Below are 15,935 nucleotides of genomic sequence, written 5' to 3'. Positions count from 1 at the left end.
TCGCGCGTTCTTATTTCGTGATGGGGAGGAGGGGAGAATCGTTCGCCTTCGCTGGGCTCGGGCTTTACCTGGAACGATTCTGTTGGTGTTACCGGGAGCACAAGGGTCAGTGCAATTGTTCCAGTCTCCGTTTTCGTTTCAGACACAGTGAAGTAACAACTTGGACGCTTTTTCGCGTGCATCTGTACCTGTGAGTACGTTTTGTGCGTAACTTGTGCGCAAGAAACGAGGGGCATGTTTTGATGCGCTTTCTATTTAGCGTGTGACCCTGCAATCAGTTGCTATCGCGTTCATTGCTTCGCCTTCGTAGCAAAGCTGTGACTTTTTGCGTTAACATGGTGCATTAGTAGCATACCATAACGTAGCGTTTTGTTTTATACGGCTAAGAGCTTGTTACAGTATAAATTACGCTAAGGATCAATGTGGTAAAAAAAAAACCTATTGTTCTAGAGCCATGAAATGGTACAACTATAAATTGTTCGTGAGTCTTTTTAGTGCAAAAATTATATGGCACGCAACATTCACAAAGCTGCTGTGCAGAATAACAACTGATGCCAAACGCAAAATTTTCAGCGTTGAAATTTACGCAGCCGCTTTTCAAAGTGAACGCTGATGACAAGCGCAGCGTTCTATGATTGTGTTGAAGCCTTCAATTCCCTCCATGCAGGAATATTGCTAGGAACCGTTCGTGGCACGTCAATAGGCGTGTGTGTGTGTGTGTGTGCTGTTCGAGAACAACGCGATATGTGCTTTTCTCGTTTAAAGGAGCACTGACAAAAAGATTTCACGTTGTTATTTTTTCGCGATAATGTAGTTTATGACCCACTTATTAAAGCTGGAAACCTCGTTTTGCGAATGCACGGTGGTTAGTGATTTAGAGACGTTTTAGAGCACCTTGTCGTAGTTTTGGTTTCAAAGAACACCAAGATAAGCGGAGCAGCTCCGGTGGCTGGTAACCGAAGCTGGCCACGTGGCCACTCGAAACTGCGATAATTCGGCGTGCCTTTGAACAGGCGCCGCACTTAAAGCCAGCACATGTAAAGGCGAAGGTAGCCAGAAATAAATGGCAGGTGGCGAAAGCGCAAACAGCCAGCCAACACAAACTCACTGTGGAGGTTTCTTTACAATGCCACCGCATTGGTATCGTCGTCTGACGCAACGTAGTAGCAACAAAAGCTGAGCTGTTTATTGATTGGCACTTGGCCTACTTGTGCACAAAAAAACCGCGTAATTCTTGACGAGAGCTGTGGCCTAGTACATCGGGCTTAACTAACAAGTGATTAGGAAAACGTGTGGCTGATTGCAGTTTATCGACGGCGTTGAAGCGAGGGGCTCCGCACGTCGCTCAGTCACGTGACAGGCATTTACGATAATTTTAAATATTTTGCGAGCTATATTTTTGTTAGAAATTTCGCGTATGTCGAATATGTCTACAGATAAATTTTCTTCAGCTTTTTTTCCGCCTTCTAAATTTTGTGTCCGTGCTCCTTTAAAACTTATCCTCAAACACAAGCGCGAAGTGTGAACGCCTGGTGCGATGACCCACGACATGTGGTGCTTAGAAAAGCTAGCTCTCACGTCTATGTTGAATGCCAAATAACTGAGACTTCGTATATTCAGGCAGCTTAATGTTAACTAATTTAAATGTCTTTCGGATATGAAATTGCGAACATGGCTACTGCTTGTATGTTCGCCCTTCGCCTCCGTTCATCTTGCACTGCAAAATTTTCCACAAAGAACTATTACAACTTGCCTAAATGTGTACCTTTTGACATGTCACTCTGCAATCGAGCTCTTCTGCCATCAGTGAAGCCACCTAATTCAAGGTTAATATAAACTCACACTGAAAAGCGCAATGGACTCGGCACTTTTAGGCCCAGCAGAACCGGCCTGCCAGCTATAACTTTATCTCGATCCGTGTCAAACCTCACACTTGCTTGCCAAGGCATCTCTAAAGTAACAAACAAGCATCTTAACACGGTGAGCGGGTGGCGTACGCTTTCGAAGTAAATAGGCACCCAGCTTATCATGAGTCGCCACGGTCCTGTAAGCGGGGAACTGCGTGGCTACGGTATGATTTTCTTGACAAGCGATGGTCGATGCAAACTGGACAATTAATATATATATATATATATATATATATATATATATATATATATATATATATATATATATATATATATATATATATGTGTGTGTGTGTGTGTGTGTGTGTGTGTGTGCGTGCGTGTGTGTGTGTGTGTGTGTGTGTGTGTGTGACGGTATGATGACTGGGAGACGTGGCCTGGCTCATACACCATGTTTATTCCTTTCTGGCTTCTTCCTCCTCTACTTCTCCTAACCATCGCTACCTTCATACGTCACATGATTCCCTCTCCCCCCAAAAGAATGCGCGAGTTACAAACTATGAAGCATGAACAAGTGGTGTCTCATCATAGGAAAAAATATCACAAAATAGAGTAGTTCCATGTAACACGGCAGTTCCATTCACTTGCACAAAAACATTCCCAGGGAAGGCAATTCAGTGAGATCTAGGGGACCTTAGGTGGGCGAGGTTGGCTGTTGCGTTCTGGAGAGCATAACCATGCATTCGACGTGGAAAATGATGATGACACAGCCTGGATAGTAGCGAAAAACAAACAAGGTTGGGAGTCTTTGTAGCGTTGGAAGGTTGGATGTCTAATGCGTTGGATTCTGAGTCGGGGCTGCGACAGATGCATTGTATCTAGTATGCGTGCTTTTTGAGAGATGGTGACGGCTAAATGCCTGTGTGCTGGTGGCGTGCAAGAAGTTGCTCCGCGTATTAAGGGGCGTTTTCCGTGGTGTTGCCGTCTGTGCAACCGCTGGTGCAGAGAACGTCTGTGACGATGTTCCTTCATCCGGAAACGTCTTTTTTCTTGAAATGGCCCTTGGATCAAAGTTCTTAATTTTTTAAGTGGTTCTAGTTCGGAGCGTGCTTCCCTTGAAGTTTTCATTCGTCGTCGTGTTTTCTTGATTTGGTGATGGTGTTGAGAAAATTGCGGGTGGTCATCGTCGTTGAATAAGGAGACGCTGTCGGTAGTACCAGCATTATTTACGAGTGGGATGCAAGCATTATTTGTGTAAAGGAAAGCAGTAGATACATTTTCGTTTTTATCGGCGAGACTTGCATACAATAGTGACTCCGTACTGCTTCGACTTTCGGTTGTTCCGGTTCCTGAGGATGACATCGCCGCAAACATGGCTTGACGTGGTTCCGATTTCGTATGTTTGTTTCTTTGCGGGAGAATTGAGCCAAGCGTTCCTGAATTACAACCGCTTTCAGAATGGCAGTGGCTTGAAAAGTTATTTGGCCGATATTTCAGGTGGTCTGTTGCGTATGTGGCGATATCTTGAGGGGTGCGATGAGAGTGACGAGCACCAGACGAGCTACTTGGCACAGAACCAAGTGATGGCTTACGTAAGCAAGATGAAGAGTCAAGTACTTTGGGTGCTTGAATATTGTCTTGATTTGTGTTTTGCAGGGAAGAGGTTAGCGTTGGCGATATTTGTGCAGATGCGAAACCAGGTGGAAGGTTGGGCCTTGCAGAAAACGGCTCGGATGTCTTTCTATGAGCAGATGACTGACTTCGCCTGATGGGAATTGTAAGCTTCTGCTCTGTGCTCGAATAGGTGAAGGCTGCGTATGAATGAGATTACTGAATTTGAATGCATCGATATGGCTGGTTGTAACCGAATCTTGATTATAGTCTTGAAACCAGATGATCATTTCTTCTTTTATCTTTTGCCAAGACTCATCGTTCTCGAAGATGTGGGTGAGGTAAAACTTGAATGCCTCAGGGAAACTTCAATGTAGTCAGAGAAGTTTATGGTCATCTCCCGTTCCGACCAGGATGCAGCGGCGGCTTGGAGCTCGAAAAGTTTGAACCAGTCCTGTACGGTTCCGTCGTCCGCTGATCCGGTGTACTTGGGGATGTCAAGGTCGTCTGATGGTGCTGTCATGATGCTGGGCTTGGTGTAGTGCTGGCATGCACTTTCGTGGTCCACGTTCGGTCACTGCGTCTTGCTGAGACGTTCGAAGATGGTGGCTGGTTGATGAAGGAGCCGCCAGGTCTTCATCCTGTCGACTTGTGCGACGCTATGATGACTGGGAGACTGGGAGACGTGGCCTGGCTCATACACCATGTTTATTCCTTTCCGACTTCTTCCTCCTCTACTTCTCCTAATCATCGCTGCCTTCATACATCACATGATCAAAGAAGAAATGATCAGCCGTTTCATGGAATACGATGAAGACGTATCCATACCTCATCAGATGAAGGCTTTTCAACTCAACCATCACAGTTACGCGAAGTCTTCCCGCAGTAAGCCTATTTTCCAAACGAGACCTCAGAGAAAATATACCACCATTGTACCATCATATGACTCCTCCGAAAAAACGTCACGCATTCGAACACCGACTGATAACTTGAACGTCGCAACAGACAAGATAAAGCCTCCGTATACCGAAAGAAATCCAGACCATTTCGCCAAAAGACTGAACCTTAACCCGGCTTTCCCAAGAGCAATGAAATCGGCATTTTCAACGGGTTCACTGCACCACAACACTTCAGATTTTACTGAACCACTCGAACCCCTTGATGCTTCGTGTGACACACAAGACCCAGATGGTTCCGAACGTGCGACGGCTTTTACGCGGGACGAGCTGGTGAATCCTCACAATACCAGCCCACATCCTAACGTTCCGGACCAGAGTCTTTCTACAGACATTCTCAGCCTAATCCTGCTGCAAATACAAAAACATACACCATCTGAACCACCTCAAGCCATGTCTATTGTGCCCTCATCGTCAAGTGATAACGCCATCTGAACCACCTCAAGCCATGTCTATTGTGCCCTCATCGTCAAGTGATAACACACATGCGAGTCGAAGCACTGCAGAAGTTTTGAATCCGCCAATGCCAGAACATTGTCAACTGACAGAAGCATTTACAATCAATGATGACGCTCAACCATTTTGGGAGCTTTCTCATCAGTCTGTCGCGCTGCTTTTATCGCAAAACGAGCCCAGCAGTAGAGTATCGACTGCCGACTATCTAGTGATCACAACATCGCGCAAAGAAAAGGAGACTCATGTTCCTGAAAGATACCCACCTGACCAACTTTCACAACAAAACGAGCAATTTGAACAAATGCAACTCCAAGAACCCCAGGCACTACGACGCTTACTCGAACACAATCAGCGAACAAGCGAAACCTCATCACGAGTATACTTGCGGCTTAATCGGAGACAACACCAATTAAAGAAGCAAAGGCATAGTGAATCCCTAAACCATCTTAACAGAAAGCAACGTCGACAAAGTTTTCTGCACCAGTACTCAACGCCGTGCCTACGATTCAACAAACTGAGAGAAGACCACAGAAAGCTACGAAAGAGACGTGCAGCTACCACGTGTACAATGAAGGAACAAATGCATCATACCATCAGCTTCTGTTCTCGCACATGCAGGCTGGAAGCACTCGTTCTTTCTCAGCAACGACACAGAAAGCAGCGTCTACGACGGAGAACTTCGTGCCTACGACATCCGACTCTGAAATGCTACAAGTACTTCGACCCTTGTTCATTCATGACAAGAATCGCTGTGTCATCAGTAATTTTTACGTTGAAAGCGTGCTTCTGTTGGCCAGAACGCAACAGAGTTGCCCACCAGAGTTGTCATAAAATTCATTGGACTGCTCAATCGGCCTTGAAGATTTAGTGAGATTGTGGAACTCCGTCTGAACGTGCAACTGTGAATTTGGCCATTGTTTTGTTCATTCACTTCTTTAATTTGTTATTGTTTGTAACCAGGGCCATCTTTCGGGGGTAGGGGGAATCGTGTGACGTATGAAGTGATGGTTGGTAGAGGCAGAGGAAAAAGAAGTGACAGTAAAATAAACATGGCGTATGAGTCAGGCCACGTCGCCCATTCATCATAGCGTCATATATATATATATATATATATATATATATATATATATATATATATATATATATATATATATATATATATAATAATATATATATATAATTATAAATATATATATATATATTTATATATATGCTACATAAATTGTGCACGTTTTGCGTCTCAAGCCCTATTGTACGTGTTCCGCAGCGTGATTCGCGGCCATGCTGGCCGCTTCCGTCGACGGGGGAAATTAGTATAAGAATTCATTGGAGGTCATCTTCCTCATCTGTCAATAACCATCATCAGGATTCGTTCCGTTCCTCTTCATCATCGGCACCATCTTGCTGGTGCTTGAATAAAGCGTCAGCTGAAGCCGTGGTATTTCAGTATATATATATATATATATATATATAAGGGAAAGAAGTGTATACCTAAGGGCTCGTTTTTCCGTGTTTCTAACACAATAATAATGAGATATAACAGACAGTAATGCCAAGGAATGTACAGGGGAAGGTATTAACATTAATGGAAATTAAATAAGAAGAAAGAAAAGTGGATGAAAAAATTACCAACTGTAAGCAGGAATCGAACCTACGACCTTCGAATTACGCGTTCGATGCTCTAACCACTGAGCTATTACAGCGGCCCTCTCTCCATCCACTTTTTTGGGTTTATCTGTGAATTTAGAAGTAGGAGCGACAGTCAGCGCCATCTATAAGCCAAACAACGAGTGTGAAAACACTCTTATGCGCATGTTTGGCGTCACGTAGCACGTGAACTTATTATGAGCGGGCAGCTGATTAATTGTCCCTCTTATACAACCTAAACACACCAAGTCTGCCAGTACGAGACCCTCGTTCAATGAAATAAGGGAAAGAAGTGTATACCTAAGGGCTCGTTTTTCCGTGTTTCTAACACAATAATAATGAGATATAACAGACAGTAATGCCAAGGAATGTACAGGGGAAGGTATTAACATTAATGGAAATTAAATAAGAAGAAAGAAAAGTGGATGAAAAAATTACCAACTGTAAGCAGGAATCGAACCTACGACCTTCGAATTACGCGTTCGATGCTCTAACCACTGAGCTATTACAGCGGCCCTCTCTCCATCCACTTTTTTGGGTTTATCTGTGAATTTAGAAGTAGGAGCGACAGTCAGCGCCATCTATAAGCCAAACAACGAGTGTGAAAACACTCTTATGCGCATGTTTGGCGTCACGTAGCACGTGAACTTATTATGAGCGGGCAGCTGATTAATTGTCCCTCTTATACAACCTAAACACACCAAGTCTGCCAGTACGAGACCCTCGTTCAATGAAATAAGGGAAAGAAGTGTATACCTAAGGGCTCGTTTTTCCGTGTTTCTAACACAATAATAATGAGATATAACAGACAGTAATGCCAAGGAATGTACAGGGGAAGGTATTAACATTAATGGAAATTAAATAAGAAGAAAGAAAAGTGGATGAAAAAATTACCAACTGTAAGCAGGAATCGAACCTACGACCTTCGAATTACGCGTTCGATGCTCTAACCACTGAGCTATTACAGCGGCCCTCTCTCCATCCACTTTTTTGGGTTTATCTGTGAATTTAGAAGTAGGAGCGACAGTCAGCGCCATCTATAAGCCAAACAACGAGTGTGAAAACACTCTTATGCGCATGTTTGGCGTCACGTAGCACGTGAACTTATTATGAGCGGGCAGCTGATTAATTGTCCCTCTTATACAACCTAAACACACCAAGTCTGCCAGTACGAGACCCTCGTTCAATGAAATAAGGGAAAGAAGTGTATACCTAAGGGCTCGTTTTTCCGTGTTTCTAACACAATAATAATGAGATATAACAGACAGTAATGCCAAGGAATGTACAGGGGAAGGTATTAACATTAATGGAAATTAAATAAGAAGAAAGAAAAGTGGATGAAAAAATTACCAACTGTAAGCAGGAATCGAACCTACGACCTTCGAATTACGCGTTCGATGCTCTAACCACTGAGCTATTACAGCGGCCCTCTCTCCATCCACTTTTTTGGGTTTATCTGTGAATTTAGAAGTAGGAGCGACAGTCAGCGCCATCTATAAGCCAAACAACGAGTGTGAAAACACTCTTATGCGCATGTTTGGCGTCACGTAGCACGTGAACTTATTATGAGCGGGCAGCTGATTAATTGTCCCTCTTATACAACCTAAACACACCAAGTCTGCCAGTACGAGACCCTCGTTCAATGAAATAAGGGAAAGAAGTGTATACCTAAGGGCTCGTTTTTCCGTGTTTCTAACACAATAATAATGAGATATAACAGACAGTAATGCCAAGGAATGTACAGGGGAAGGTATTAACATTAATGGAAATTAAATAAGAAGAAAGAAAAGTGGATGAAAAAATTACCAACTGTAAGCAGGAATCGAACCTACGACCTTCGAATTACGCGTTCGATGCTCTAACCACTGAGCTATTACAGCGGCCCTCTCTCCATCCACTTTTTTGGGTTTATCTGTGAATTTAGAAGTAGGAGCGACAGTCAGCGCCATCTATAAGCCAAACAACGAGTGTGAAAACACTCTTATGCGCATGTTTGGCGTCACGTAGCACGTGAACTTATTATGAGCGGGCAGCTGATTAATTGTCCCTCTTATACAACCTAAACACACCAAGTCTGCCAGTACGAGACCCTCGTTCAATGAAATAAGGGAAAGAAGTGTATACCTAAGGGCTCGTTTTTCCGTGTTTCTAACACAATAATAATGAGATATAACAGACAGTAATGCCAAGGAATGTACAGGGGAAGGTATTAACATTAATGGAAATTAAATAAGAAGAAAGAAAAGTGGATGAAAAAATTACCAACTGTAAGCAGGAATCGAACCTACGACCTTCGAATTACGCGTTCGATGCTCTAACCACTGAGCTATTACAGCGGCCCTCTCTCCATCCACTTTTTTGGGTTTATCTGTGAATTTAGAAGTAGGAGCGACAGTCAGCGCCATCTATAAGCCAAACAACGAGTGTGAAAACACTCTTATGCGCATGTTTGGCGTCACGTAGCACGTGAACTTATCATGAGCGGGCAGCTGATTAATTGTCCCTCTTATACAACCTAAACACACCAAGTCTGCCAGTACGAGACCCTCGTTCAATGAAATAAGGGAAAGAAGTGTATACCTAAGGGCTCGTTTTTCCGTGTTTCTAACACAATATTAATGAGATATAACAGACAGTAATGCCAAGGAATGTACAGGGGAAGGTATTAACATTAATGGAAATTAAATAAGAAGAAAGAAAAGTGGATGAAAAAATTACCAACTGTAAGCAGGAATCGAACCTACGACCTTCGAATTACGCGTTCGATGCTCTAACCACTGAGCTATTACAGCGGCCCTCTCTCCATCCACTTTTTTGGGTTTATCTGTGAATTTAGAAGTAGGAGCGACAGTCAGCGCCATCTATAAGCCAAACAACGAGTGTGAAAACACTCTTATGCGCATGTTTGGCGTCACGTAGCACGTGAACTTATTATGAGCGGGCAGCTGATTAATTGTCCCTCTTATACAACCTAAACACACCAAGTCTGCCAGTACGAGACCCTCGTTCAATGAAATAAGGGAAAGAAGTGTATACCTAAGGGCTCGTTTTTCCGTGTTTCTAACACAATAATAATGAGATATAACAGACAGTAATGCCAAGGAATGTACAGGGGAAGGTATTAACATTAATGGAAATTAAATAAGAAGAAAGAAAAGTGGATGAAAAAATTACCAACTGTAAGCAGGAATCGAACCTACGACCTTCGAATTACGCGTTCGATGCTCTAACCACTGAGCTATTACAGCGGCCCTCTCTCCATCCACTTTTTTGGGTTTATCTGTGAATTTAGAAGTAGGAGCGACAGTCAGCGCCATCTATAAGCCAAACAACGAGTGTGAAAACACTCTTATGCGCATGTTTGGCGTCACGTAGCACGTGAACTTATTATGAGCGGGCAGCTGATTAATTGTCCCTCTTATACAACCTAAACACACCAAGTCTGCCAGTACGAGACCCTCGTTCAATGAAATAAGGGAAAGAAGTGTATACCTAAGGGCTCGTTTTTCCGTGTTTCTAACACAATAATAATGAGATATAACAGACAGTAATGCCAAGGAATGTACAGGGGAAGGTATTAACATTAATGGAAATTAAATAAGAAGAAAGAAAAGTGGATGAAAAAATTACCAACTGTAAGCAGGAATCGAACCTACGACCTTCGAATTACGCGTTCGATGCTCTAACCACTGAGCTATTACAGCGGCCCTCTCTCCATCCACTTTTTTGGGTTTATCTGTGAATTTAGAAGTAGGAGCGACAGTCAGCGCCATCTATAAGCCAAACAACGAGTGTGAAAACACTCTTATGCGCATGTTTGGCGTCACGTAGCACGTGAACTTATTATGAGCGGGCAGCTGATTAATTGTCCCTCTTATACAACCTAAACACACCAAGTCTGCCAGTACGAGACCCTCGTTCAATGAAATAAGGGAAAGAAGTGTATACCTAAGGGCTCGTTTTTCCGTGTTTCTAACACAATAATAATGAGATATAACAGACAGTAATGCCAAGGAATGTACAGGGGAAGGTATTAACATTAATGGAAATTAAATAAGAAGAAAAGTGGATGAAAAAATTACCAACTGTAAGCAGGAATCGAACCTACGACCTTCGAATTACGCGTTCGATGCTCTAACCACTGAGCTATTACAGCGGCCCTCTCTCCATCCACTTTTTTGGGTTTATCTGTGAATTTAGAAGTAGGAGCGACAGTCAGCGCCATCTATAAGCCAAACAACGAGTGTGAAAACACTCTTATGCGCATGTTTGGCGTCACGTAGCACGTGAACTTATTATGAGCGGGCAGCTGATTAATTGTCCCTCTTATACAACCTAAACACACCAAGTCTGCCAGTACGAGACCCTCGTTCAATGAAATAAGGGAAAGAAGTGTATACCTAAGGGCTCGTTTTTCCGTGTTTCTAACACAATATTAATGAGATATAACAGACAGTAATGCCAAGGAATGTACAGGGGAAGGTATTAACATTAATGGAAATTAAATAAGAAGAAAGAAAAGTGGATGAAAAAATTACCAACTGTAAGCAGGAATCGAACCTACGACCTTCGAATTACGCGTTCGATGCTCTAACCACTGAGCTATTACAGCGGCCCTCTCTCCATCCACTTTTTTGGGTTTATCTGTGAATTTAGAAGTAGGAGCGACAGTCAGCGCCATCTATAAGCCAAACAACGAGTGTGAAAACACTCTTATGCGCATGTTTGGCGTCACGTAGCACGTGAACTTATTATGAGCGGGCAGCTGATTAATTGTCCCTCTTATACAACCTAAACACACCAAGTCTGCCAGTACGAGACCCTCGTTCAATGAAATAAGGGAAAGAAGTGTATACCTAAGGGCTCGTTTTTCCGTGTTTCTAACACAATAATAATGAGATATAACAGACAGTAATGCCAAGGAATGTACAGGGGAAGGTATTAACATTAATGGAAATTAAATAAGAAGAAAGAAAAGTGGATGAAAAAATTACCAACTGTAAGCAGGAATCGAACCTACGACCTTCGAATTACGCGTTCGATGCTCTAACCACTGAGCTATTACAGCGGCCCTCTCTCCATCCACTTTTTTGGGTTTATCTGTGAATTTAGAAGTAGGAGCGACAGTCAGCGCCATCTATAAGCCAAACAACGAGTGTGAAAACACTCTTATGCGCATGTTTGGCGTCACGTAGCACGTGAACTTATTATGAGCGGGCAGCTGATTAATTGTCCCTCTTATACAACCTAAACACACCAAGTCTGCCAGTACGAGACCCTCGTTCAATGAAATAAGGGAAAGAAGTGTATACCTAAGGGCTCGTTTTTCCGTGTTTCTAACACAATAATAATGAGATATAACAGACAGTAATGCCAAGGAATGTACAGGGGAAGGTATTAACATTAATGGAAATTAAATAAGAAGAAAGAAAAGTGGATGAAAAAATTACCAACTGTAAGCAGGAATCGAACCTACGACCTTCGAATTACGCGTTCGATGCTCTAACCACTGAGCTATTACAGCGGCCCTCTCTCCATCCACTTTTTTGGGTTTATCTGTGAATTTAGAAGTAGGAGCGACAGTCAGCGCCATCTATAAGCCAAACAACGAGTGTGAAAACACTCTTATGCGCATGTTTGGCGTCACGTAGCACGTGAACTTATTATGAGCGGGCAGCTGATTAATTGTCCCTCTTATACAACCTAAACACACCAAGTCTGCCAGTACGAGACCCTCGTTCAATGAAATAAGGGAAAGAAGTGTATACCTAAGGGCTCGTTTTTCCGTGTTTCTAACACAATAATAATGAGATATAACAGACAGTAATGCCAAGGAATGTACAGGGGAAGGTATTAACATTAATGGAAATTAAATAAGAAGAAAGAAAAGTGGATGAAAAAATTACCAACTGTAAGCAGGAATCGAACCTACGACCTTCGAATTACGCGTTCGATGCTCTAACCACTGAGCTATTACAGCGGCCCTCTCTCCATCCACTTTTTTGGGTTTATCTGTGAATTTAGAAGTAGGAGCGACAGTCAGCGCCATCTATAAGCCAAACAACGAGTGTGAAAACACTCTTATGCGCATGTTTGGCGTCACGTAGCACGTGAACTTATTATGAGCGGGCAGCTGATTAATTGTCCCTCTTATACAACCTAAACACACCAAGTCTGCCAGTACGAGACCCTCGTTCAATGAAATAAGGGAAAGAAGTGTATACCTAAGGGCTCGTTTTTCCGTGTTTCTAACACAATAATAATGAGATATAACAGACAGTAATGCCAAGGAATGTACAGGGGAAGGTATTAACATTAATGGAAATTGAATAAGAAGAAAGAAAAGTGGATGAAAAAATTACCAACTGTAAGCAGGAATCGAACCTACGACCTTCGAATTACGCGTTCGATGCTCTAATTTTTTCATCCACTTTTCTTTCTTCTTATTTAATTTCCATTAATGTTAATACCTTCCCCTGTACATTCCTTGGCATTACTGTCTGTTATATCTCATTATTATTGTGTTAGAAACACGGAAAAACGAGCCCTTAGGTATACACTTCTTTCCCTTATTTCATTGAACGAGGGTCTCGTACTGGCAGACTTGGTGTGTTTAGGTTGTATAAGAGGGACAATTAATCAGCTGCCCGCTCATAATAAGTTCACGTGCTACGTGACGCCAAACATGCGCATAAGAGTGTTTTCACACTCGTTGTTTGGCTTATAGATGGCGCTGACTGTCGCTCCTACTTCTAAATTCACAGATAAACCCAAAAAAGTGGATGGAGAGAGGGCCGCTGTAATAGCTCAGTGGTTAGAGCATCGAACGCGTAATTCGAAGGTCGTAGGTTCGATTCCTGCTTACAGTTGGTAATTTTTTCATCCACTTTTCTTTCTTCTTATTTAATTTCCATTAATGTTAATACCTTCCCCTGTACATTCCTTGGCATTACTGTCTGTTATATCTCATTATTATTGTGTTAGAAACACGGAAAAACGAGCCCTTAGGTATACACTTCTTTCCCTTATTTCATTGAACGAGGGTCTCGTACTGGCAGACTTGGTGTGTTTAGGTTGTATAAGAGGGACAATTAATCAGCTGCCCGCTCATAATAAGTTCACGTGCTACGTGACGCCAAACATGCGCATAAGAGTGTTTTCACACTCGTTGTTTGGCTTATAGATGGCGCTGACTGTCGCTCCTACTTCTAAATTCACAGATAAACCCAAAAAAGTGGATGGAGAGAGGGCCGCTGTAATAGCTCAGTGGTTAGAGCATCGAACGCGTAATTCGAAGGTCGTAGGTTCGATTCCTGCTTACAGTTGGTAATTTTTTCATCCACTTTTCTTTCTTCTTATTTAATTTCCATTAATGTTAATACCTTCCCCTGTACATTCCTTGGCATTACTGTCTGTTATATCTCATTATTATTGTGTTAGAAACACGGAAAAACGAGCCCTTAGGTATACACTTCTTTCCCTTATTTCATTGAACGAGGGTCTCGTACTGGCAGACTTGGTGTGTTTAGGTTGTATAAGAGGGACAATTAATCAGCTGCCCGCTCATAATAAGTTCACGTGCTACGTGACGCCAAACATGCGCATAAGAGTGTTTTCACACTCGTTGTTTGGCTTATAGATGGCGCTGACTGTCGCTCCTACTTCTAAATTCACAGATAAACCCAAAAAAGTGGATGGAGAGAGGGCCGCTGTAATAGCTCAGTGGTTAGAGCATCGAACGCGTAATTCGAAGGTCGTAGGTTCGATTCCTGCTTACAGTTGGTAATTTTTTCATCCACTTTTCTTTCTTCTTATTTAATTTCCATTAATGTTAATACCTTCCCCTGTACATTCCTTGGCATTACTGTCTGTTATATCTCATTATTATTGTGTTAGAAACACGGAAAAACGAGCCCTTAGGTATACACTTCTTTCCCTTATTTCATTGAACGAGGGTCTCGTACTGGCAGACTTGGTGTGTTTAGGTTGTATAAGAGGGACAATTAATCAGCTGCCCGCTCATAATAAGTTCACGTGCTACGTGACGCCAAACATGCGCATAAGAGTGTTTTCACACTCGTTGTTTGGCTTATAGATGGCGCTGACTGTCGCTCCTACTTCTAAATTCACAGATAAACCCAAAAAAGTGGATGGAGAGAGGGCCGCTGTAATAGCTCAGTGGTTAGAGCATCGAACGCGTAATTCGAAGGTCGTAGGTTCGATTCCTGCTTACAGTTGGTAATTTTTTCATCCACTTTTCTTTCTTCTTATTTAATTTCCATTAATGTTAATACCTTCCCCTGTACATTCCTTGGCATTACTGTCTGTTATATCTCATTATTATTGTGTTAGAAACACGGAAAAACGAGCCCTTAGGTATACACTTCTTTCCCTTATTTCATTGAACGAGGGTCTCGTACTGGCAGACTTGGTGTGTTTAGGTTGTATAAGAGGGACAATTAATCAGCTGCCCGCTCATAATAAGTTCACGTGCTACGTGACGCCAAACATGCGCATAAGAGTGTTTTCACACTCGTTGTTTGGCTTATAGATGGCGCTGACTGTCGCTCCTACTTCTAAATTCACAGATAAACCCAAAAAAGTGGATGGAGAGAGGGCCGCTGTAATAGCTCAGTGGTTAGAGCATCGAACGCGTAATTCGAAGGTCGTAGGTTCGATTCCTGCTTACAGTTGGTAATTTTTTCATCCACTTTTCTTTCTTCTTATTTAATTTCCATTAATGTTAATACCTTCCCCTGTACATTCCTTGGCATTACTGTCTGTTATATCTCATTATTATTGTGTTAGAAACACGGAAAAACGAGCCCTTAGGTATACACTTCTTTCCCTTATTTCATTGAACGAGGGTCTCGTACTGGCAGACTTGGTGTGTTTAGGTTGTATAAGAGGGACAATTAATCAGCTGCCCGCTCATAATAAGTTCACGTGCTACGTGACGCCAAACATGCGCATAAGAGTGTTTTCACACTCGTTGTTTGGCTTATAGATGGCGCTGACTGTCGCTCCTACTTCTAAATTCACAGATAAACCCAAAAAAGTGGATGGAGAGAGGGCCGCTGTAATAGCTCAGTGGTTAGAGCATCGAACGCGTAATTCGAAGGTCGTAGGTTCGATTCCTGCTTACAGTTGGTAATTTTTTCATCCACTTTTCTTTCTTCTTATTTAATTTCCATTAATGTTAATACCTTCCCCTGTACATTCCTTGGCATTACTGTCTGTTATATCTCATTATTATTGTGTTAGAAACACGGAAAAACGAGCCCTTAGGTATACACTTCTTTCCCTTATTTCATTGAACGAGGGTCTCGTACTGGCAGACTTGGTGTGTTTAGGTTGTATAAGAGGGACAATTAATCAGCTGCCCGCTCATAATAAGTTCACGTGCTACGTGACGCCA

The 15,935-nt window shown here is 42.5% G+C and overlaps 20 non-coding genes across 20 annotated transcripts; 6 read left to right on the top strand and 14 right to left on the bottom strand.

Annotated features, from left to right (window-relative positions):
• Positions 1 to 6,500: 6,500 nt before the first annotated feature.
• TRNAT-CGU (transfer RNA threonine (anticodon CGU)) lies at positions 6,501 to 6,573 on the bottom strand. Its single transcript has one exon. It is a non-coding gene; the product is annotated as a tRNA-Thr (tRNA).
• Positions 6,574 to 6,956: 383 nt separating this feature from the next.
• On the bottom strand, positions 6,957 to 7,029 carry TRNAT-CGU (transfer RNA threonine (anticodon CGU)). The gene has a single exon. It is a non-coding gene; the product is annotated as a tRNA-Thr (tRNA).
• Positions 7,030 to 7,412: 383 nt separating this feature from the next.
• On the bottom strand, positions 7,413 to 7,485 carry TRNAT-CGU (transfer RNA threonine (anticodon CGU)). The gene has a single exon. It is a non-coding gene; the product is annotated as a tRNA-Thr (tRNA).
• Positions 7,486 to 7,868: 383 nt separating this feature from the next.
• Positions 7,869 to 7,941, bottom strand: TRNAT-CGU (transfer RNA threonine (anticodon CGU)). The gene has a single exon. It is a non-coding gene; the product is annotated as a tRNA-Thr (tRNA).
• Positions 7,942 to 8,324: 383 nt separating this feature from the next.
• Positions 8,325 to 8,397, bottom strand: TRNAT-CGU (transfer RNA threonine (anticodon CGU)). The gene has a single exon. It is a non-coding gene; the product is annotated as a tRNA-Thr (tRNA).
• A 383-nt stretch (positions 8,398 to 8,780) lies between these two features.
• TRNAT-CGU (transfer RNA threonine (anticodon CGU)) lies at positions 8,781 to 8,853 on the bottom strand. The gene has a single exon. It is a non-coding gene; the product is annotated as a tRNA-Thr (tRNA).
• Positions 8,854 to 9,236: 383 nt separating this feature from the next.
• TRNAT-CGU (transfer RNA threonine (anticodon CGU)) lies at positions 9,237 to 9,309 on the bottom strand. The gene has a single exon. It is a non-coding gene; the product is annotated as a tRNA-Thr (tRNA).
• Positions 9,310 to 9,692: 383 nt separating this feature from the next.
• Positions 9,693 to 9,765, bottom strand: TRNAT-CGU (transfer RNA threonine (anticodon CGU)). Its single transcript has one exon. It is a non-coding gene; the product is annotated as a tRNA-Thr (tRNA).
• Positions 9,766 to 10,148: 383 nt separating this feature from the next.
• Positions 10,149 to 10,221, bottom strand: TRNAT-CGU (transfer RNA threonine (anticodon CGU)). Its single transcript has one exon. It is a non-coding gene; the product is annotated as a tRNA-Thr (tRNA).
• Positions 10,222 to 10,600: 379 nt separating this feature from the next.
• Positions 10,601 to 10,673, bottom strand: TRNAT-CGU (transfer RNA threonine (anticodon CGU)). Its single transcript has one exon. It is a non-coding gene; the product is annotated as a tRNA-Thr (tRNA).
• A 383-nt stretch (positions 10,674 to 11,056) lies between these two features.
• Positions 11,057 to 11,129, bottom strand: TRNAT-CGU (transfer RNA threonine (anticodon CGU)). The gene has a single exon. It is a non-coding gene; the product is annotated as a tRNA-Thr (tRNA).
• Positions 11,130 to 11,512: 383 nt separating this feature from the next.
• TRNAT-CGU (transfer RNA threonine (anticodon CGU)) lies at positions 11,513 to 11,585 on the bottom strand. The gene has a single exon. It is a non-coding gene; the product is annotated as a tRNA-Thr (tRNA).
• A 383-nt stretch (positions 11,586 to 11,968) lies between these two features.
• Positions 11,969 to 12,041, bottom strand: TRNAT-CGU (transfer RNA threonine (anticodon CGU)). The gene has a single exon. It is a non-coding gene; the product is annotated as a tRNA-Thr (tRNA).
• A 383-nt stretch (positions 12,042 to 12,424) lies between these two features.
• TRNAT-CGU (transfer RNA threonine (anticodon CGU)) lies at positions 12,425 to 12,497 on the bottom strand. The gene has a single exon. It is a non-coding gene; the product is annotated as a tRNA-Thr (tRNA).
• An 816-nt stretch (positions 12,498 to 13,313) lies between these two features.
• Positions 13,314 to 13,386, top strand: TRNAT-CGU (transfer RNA threonine (anticodon CGU)). Its single transcript has one exon. It is a non-coding gene; the product is annotated as a tRNA-Thr (tRNA).
• Positions 13,387 to 13,769: 383 nt separating this feature from the next.
• On the top strand, positions 13,770 to 13,842 carry TRNAT-CGU (transfer RNA threonine (anticodon CGU)). The gene has a single exon. It is a non-coding gene; the product is annotated as a tRNA-Thr (tRNA).
• Positions 13,843 to 14,225: 383 nt separating this feature from the next.
• TRNAT-CGU (transfer RNA threonine (anticodon CGU)) lies at positions 14,226 to 14,298 on the top strand. Its single transcript has one exon. It is a non-coding gene; the product is annotated as a tRNA-Thr (tRNA).
• Positions 14,299 to 14,681: 383 nt separating this feature from the next.
• TRNAT-CGU (transfer RNA threonine (anticodon CGU)) lies at positions 14,682 to 14,754 on the top strand. The gene has a single exon. It is a non-coding gene; the product is annotated as a tRNA-Thr (tRNA).
• A 383-nt stretch (positions 14,755 to 15,137) lies between these two features.
• On the top strand, positions 15,138 to 15,210 carry TRNAT-CGU (transfer RNA threonine (anticodon CGU)). Its single transcript has one exon. It is a non-coding gene; the product is annotated as a tRNA-Thr (tRNA).
• A 383-nt stretch (positions 15,211 to 15,593) lies between these two features.
• Positions 15,594 to 15,666, top strand: TRNAT-CGU (transfer RNA threonine (anticodon CGU)). The gene has a single exon. It is a non-coding gene; the product is annotated as a tRNA-Thr (tRNA).
• The last annotated feature ends 269 nt before the right edge of the window (positions 15,667 to 15,935 follow it).

The sequence above is a fragment of the Rhipicephalus microplus genome, chromosome 3 (assembly GCF_043290135.1).
Source record: "Rhipicephalus microplus isolate Deutch F79 chromosome 3, USDA_Rmic, whole genome shotgun sequence".
NCBI classification, from domain to species: Eukaryota; Metazoa; Arthropoda; class Arachnida; order Ixodida; family Ixodidae; genus Rhipicephalus; species Rhipicephalus microplus.
Note: the sequence above shows the minus strand (reverse complement) of the source record. Positions and strands in the feature narration are given on the sequence as shown.